Source organism: Pinus tabuliformis, chromosome X (genome assembly GCF_031772625.1).
Source record: "Pinus tabuliformis cultivar Carrire ecotype Pingquan chromosome X, CPIR1, whole genome shotgun sequence".
Lineage (NCBI taxonomy): Eukaryota > Viridiplantae > Streptophyta > Pinopsida > Pinales > Pinaceae > Pinus > Pinus tabuliformis.
The window spans coordinates 87,249,662-87,255,742 of NC_142308.1; the positions used below are offsets into that span (position 1 = coordinate 87,249,662).

Genomic DNA, 6,081 nt, shown 5'->3' on the forward strand with positions numbered 1-6,081 from the left:
AGGAGATTGTTAGGGTTCCTCCCAGTAAAACTAATCTTTTGTTTGTGGGTGATGGCATGGGGAAGACTGTGATCACGGGGTCTATGCGTGTGCCATCCCTGCCTGGTGTTCCAAGTACATATGGCTCTGCAACTGTTGGTAATGCTCATCATTGTTCCTCTTCCTCTTCATATTAAGTTGGAATTTATTTCTTTGCCTGAGTTTGGTTTTGGTATTGTGTTTGATCATGGTGTGGTTCCTGGCAGATTTGAGATGCCTTGAATTGAAATTGGAAAATCTGCTCTTCCAACATGTTTTGATCATTACACATGGTTCTTGCGGACCACATCCCTCTGTGATTTTTCGGATCAACCTTAGTCCATATTCTCTCCTCTCTCACCTTTTGTCACTAATTCACCCCAAGAGACATTAAAAGAGCTGTTAGGATCTTGAGCACCAGCAAAGAAGTAGATGAGTAAGGTCTGCAAGTTGAATTTGCATTGGCTTTCCCTCTTCATGGTCTCAAAATATCATCCACCCCATCTTCCAATTGAAGGATATTTCTGATAGAAATAATTACAGGAATATTATGAGTGGGCGTGCCTTTGTCGAACTCTATGTTATGGGCGTGAACGTGTGGCTTTCTCAACATATAGAGAGGAACAAATTCAAAGCTACGGGGCAACCAAGTCTTAGAAGAGATTATGAAACTAGTGACCACATTTTTAGCCTGTGTGCTATTATCAAGGAAGCTGACGTCCCTCATCTAAAGTCCTGTTGCTTTGTGGATTTTCAGAAGGCTTTTGGACTCTGTTCCAAGGGAATTATCGTTCTGGAGACTACGTGAAATTGGCATCTTTGAGTGTCTCATAGTTGCTTTCATGAAATTCCATGGGATATACATTAATGGGTTAGAGCATAACCGAGCGAGTACTTCCACAAGGGAGATGTTTACGTTTTACACCATGTTTTGTTTACCTTATTCTTATTTGCAGAGGATCTGATCCTTTTAGCCTCCTCCCCTAGGGACATTCAGAGATAGCTTGATGCCCCTGCCAATGTGATGGTCATAGAATGATGGTGGTGAACCTTAGTGAAACTGAGGTTGTGATTTAAATATCCAAGAGCACCCTAACAAACTTCCACTTCTTCTTCAAAGGAAGCGAGGTGGAGATTACCATTGCTTATACATCTATGGGATCTGATCCATAGCCCTTAGGTTTAGCTTAAGGCATGTCTTTCAACCCAAACATAGAAAGGGTTATAGGTCTCTCTCCATGCTTGACCGACAATACTTCCATATGCATTTTCAGGACATCTCTTCTGAGATGCATTTTTTGACACAACTAACAGACCTATAGTACTATATGGTGTTGAAATCTTGGGGCCTACCTCGTTACCACCTGACTGCGCGCAGGCTGAGACAGTCCAATTCCTCATGCTACAGTGTATGATTTAGCATAAACAAACAGTTCCATAACCCATTGTACAAACAGTTTGGCATTAATCCCTTTTTCCTTGAGAGCATTTTTGGACTTGTCTTCTTTCTTCACGGGAAACTCCTATCTGGCCCTTTGCCTTTTTTAGATTGCCTCCACAGGTCCCTTTGTCTAGCGAATGTGCTGTTTTTTTAAAGGCGTCTTCAGTTCTTCAAAGAGTGCCTCCCTCCTTTTAGCTATTCTCTAGATGCCCTAGTGACATCCTAGCCCCTGAATGGAGATAAACATGGATATCAAAGAGGACGTCTATCTACAGTAAATTCAGGTCACTTGGATTGAATCCCACAACGGTTTCACAATCAAATGACCTTCTACTATGATCACTTATTGTACAAGTATGATCTAGGAAGCAATTCTCTTTGATACATTTGCAGATTTTTATGGGTCTTCTTGCAGAACCCAAAGGGCTTTAAACGCTTGTTCAATTCTGTGGCCAAGGAATCCACTACCATTGCTTCCAATTCCTTCTGCATGGACATAAGGTGTGCCCTTTCTGCCATGTTGCTAAGAACTACTGGATAAAAATGCCAAACCACAACACTGAGGGCCTGCATGCTGGTTAAACTTAAAAGCCTGAGGAAAGGTAGAGATTTGGCTGACAAGACTTCTTTGGAGACAATCAATTGTGAAAATGACCATCCAATTAATGAGAGAGAAATTTTCTACTTGAGTTCAACCCAGATTAATTCCCTTGCAAAGGAATGCTGATCTAGAAAGCATCAACAAAATACAAATGAGAGGAGAAGGAAACAATCAAAATCCAGCAGTGCTTGGAATGCAATCCGTCATTTGCAAGGGAAGCAATAATGCTTTTCTTCAGATTGTAGGTTGCTGAAAAGAAGAGAGCAATAACATTTATTTTTGCAGATTCTGCACTTCTTTCATCCTATTAAAGCAGCAAAAAAATTAATTATCGTTTTACATTTTAAGAACAAGATATTTGGAACCCTTTCATATGATAGGTGTAATTTCTTTCAACATGCATTGGGGTTTGTAAGTTTGAGAAATTTCAATGGGCATATGCTAAAATCGGATCCTCTGTTTATTCTGATAACTAGATAAATATGTGTATGCTATTTCTAAACAAAGACGGAATTTAATACTTACAATTACCATCGTTCTTTGGTTTTGAACTCTTATCAAAGGAAAATTCAATCAATCCATATTCCTCGATCCCACTAAATCTTGTTTTAGATGTTGAGGATTGCTAATTTATTTGTTTTCACAATTGCAGCTGTAAATGCTGATGGCTTCTTAGCACGGGATATAACATTCGAAAATGCAGCAGGGCCAGGTAGTCAACAAGCGGTAGCCCTAAGAGTAGATAGTGATCATCCTGCCTTCTACATAGGAAAGGTTATTTCATTAACATTTAAAGTAGTAGCACATGATATTAATCAAAATTCAACAATTGCATTCACACTTATATAGTTTTTTAATGTTGTTTTGAATGAAAATACTAAGTTTTCATGGTTTCTTCATAAATAAGTGTAATTTGCACAAATTCATGATTACGTTTCTGTGTTATATGAAAGCTCAATCTATTCTATTTTGAATTTGGAATCAGGAGCCAAGTCGGCACTTCTAATACCAACTTCAATGGACATGCACAAACTATGAAAGTTGAAGAAAGCTATATAACTTCCGAGGTGGGTGTTCTTGTTTTTGTGATGCAGCAGAAAAGGAGCAGAAAAGGATCAATCCAGAAACCAAAAAGACTCAACAACACTGCAGAATACCAACTTCAATGGACATGCACAAACTATGAAAGTTGAAGAAAGCTATATAACTTCCGAGGTGGGTGTTCTTGTTTCTGTGATGCAGCAGAAAAGGAGCAGAAAAGTATCAATCCAGAAACCAAAAAGACTCAACAACACTGCAGCTGCTTGTTCCCAAATAGGGGGCTTATCTCCAAATTTTGTTTTCCCTTTCATCCATTTCTCTTCTCTAATTGCAGGGGTGTCACTAAACTGAACAAGGTACTCAATTTATATCGTGTTAAGAGGAGCCATTCTTTATTTATTTGTGGGATCGAACATATGACCTTTCCCCAATAAATAACTTATCCTGCCTGGCTTATCAGTTATCAGTCATAGTTAAGACCGATTTTATGAGTTTATGAAACATCGTTCAGATGAATTTTTAGGAGTATTACATAATGTGCAAATTTTGCATTGCAGTCACACTTCGTGTTTTGTAATCTTTCCTGTGAATTGGATCTGAATCACATTGAAACAAGTACAACAGGGGTAGTATTTAAAACCAATAAGATTCACTCAAACAAAACTCAGAGAATATGTCAAGCATCAATAGTTCTAGTTTTCTTATCAAATTTCAAAATAGAACAAATTTTACCACAAGAGAGCTCATTCCAAATTGATATTCCAAATTGATATGGTTCAGAAAAGGGCACGCCATCCCATCCCTCATCCCTCATCCCATCCCTTCCCTTTCCATTTGAGCAAAACAAAGATATATTTTTATATCATCTGTGGCCATGCATTTTTTACCACAAGAAAGCTCATTCCAAATTGATATGGTTCAAAAAAGGGCACACCATCCCATTCCTTCCCTTTCCCTCCGAGCAAAACAAAGATATATTTTTATATCATCTGTGGCCTTGCATTTTCCAACAGCTTCTCTGATGCAAACAATACATAGAATATAACAGATGGACAGTTCTCATGCCTCTAATCTTAAGAAAAAATTTCTACCGTAACAAGTATCACTCCATGAATATGGTGGAGAAGCAATTAATTTTTTCATTTGTTCACCCATCAAAATCAGTTTGTAATGACATTCCACATTGCAGAATGCTTTGTCACCTCTGCATTAATCAGCAAACAGAGAATGAGATTAGCTCTTGAGAATTGGAAATTATAATCAATTCAAGGTGAATTTCAAAGATTAAAGAAAATTCTAACATAAAAACCATGTTGTGATCATTATAACAAACCTATACATGTAGATGTCCTTCCAATGGTTCAATTGTCGGTTGCAAAGAAAGCATGCTCTGAGAAAATGGGCAACATGAAACACTTCAACATTTGAATTGTTGAATTGCTTTGAGATGGGGTGGCTAACATCCCATACTCCATGTTCATGTTGTTTCCAAACAGGGCATTGCACAGTTTCACACTTGATAACCGTCAAGAGCCATCGGTAAGAGTAATCCCTGACTCTGCATTTAAGAAAAGTGTAGAACATTATACCTCAAGAAAAGTGTAGAAGATTCACTCCAACAAAACTCAGAGAATATGTCAAGCATCAATAGTTCTAGTTTTCTTATCAAATTTCAAAATAGAACAAATTTTACCACAAGAGAGCTCATTCCAAATTGATATGGTTCAGAAAAGGGCACGCCATCCCATCCCTCATCCCATCCCTTCCCTTTCCATTTGAGCAAAACAAAGATATATTTTTATATCATCTGTGGCCATGCATTTTTTACCACAAGAAAGCTCATTCCAAATTGATATGGTTCAAAAAAGGGCACACCATCCCATTCCTTCCCTTTCCCTCCGAGCAAAACAAAGATATATTTTTATATCATCTGTGGCCTTGCATTTTCCAACAGCTTCTCTGATGCAAACAATACATAGAATATAACAGATGGACAGTTCTCATGCCTCTAATCTTAAGAAAAAATTTCTACCGTAACAAGTATCACTCCATGAATATGGTGGAGAAGCAATTAATTTTTTCATTTGTTCACCCATCAAAATTAGTTTGTAATGACATTCCACGTTGCAGAATGCTTTCTCACCTCTGCATTAATCAGCAAACAGAGAATGAGATTAGCTCTTGAGAATTGGAAATTATAATCAATTCAAGGTGAATTTCAAAGATTAAAGAAAATTCTAACATAAAAACCATGTTGTGATCATTATAACAAACCTATACATGTAGATGTCCTTCCAATGGTTCAATTGTCGGTTGCAAAGAAAGCATGCTCTGAGAAAATGGGCAACATGAAACACTTCAACATTTGAATTGTTGAATTGCTTTGAGATGGGGTGGCTAACATCCCATACTCCATGTTCATGTTGTTTCCAAACAGGGCATTGCACAGTTTCACACTTGATAACCGTCAAGAGCCATCGGTAAGAGTAATCCCTGACTGTGCATTTAAGAAAAGTGTAGAACATTATACCTGTGGGTTAAACCGAGTTCAGGCAGGCCAGACCCTTGCTTACCCGGCAAAGATCACAAACCATATTCTTGTAAATAGCAAGTTTAAGGGAACCAAATCCATGGTGGTTGTCAAGATAACTAACATAGAATAACAACATAGCAAGAAAATCGTCATTCACTACACACTGAATTTAAAATAAATCCTTATGGTCACGGTATGGGTATAAGCATAAGGAGAACTAAGTTCCATTACATACAGAAATCACGGTATGGATATAAGTAGAAGGAGAACTAAGTTCCATTACATACATAAAATTGAAAGACATTCTGAAAATATAGAATAACAACATAACAAGAAAAATCGTCATTCATTACACACTGAATTTAAAATAAATCCTTATAGTCATGGTATGGGTATAAGCAGAAGAAGAACTAAGTTCCATTACATCCAGAAAATTGAAAAACAATA

At 37.5% G+C, this 6,081-nt stretch overlaps 1 long non-coding RNA gene across 1 annotated transcript; it reads left to right on the forward strand.

The window, feature by feature from the left end:
- Positions 1–1,597: 1,597 nt before the first annotated feature.
- On the forward strand, positions 1,598–3,629 carry LOC149138510 (uncharacterized). Its single transcript, XR_016264857.1, has 2 exons — positions 1,598–2,772; positions 3,046–3,629. It is a non-coding gene; the product is annotated as an uncharacterized LOC149138510 (long non-coding RNA).
- The last annotated feature ends 2,452 nt before the right edge of the window (positions 3,630–6,081 follow it).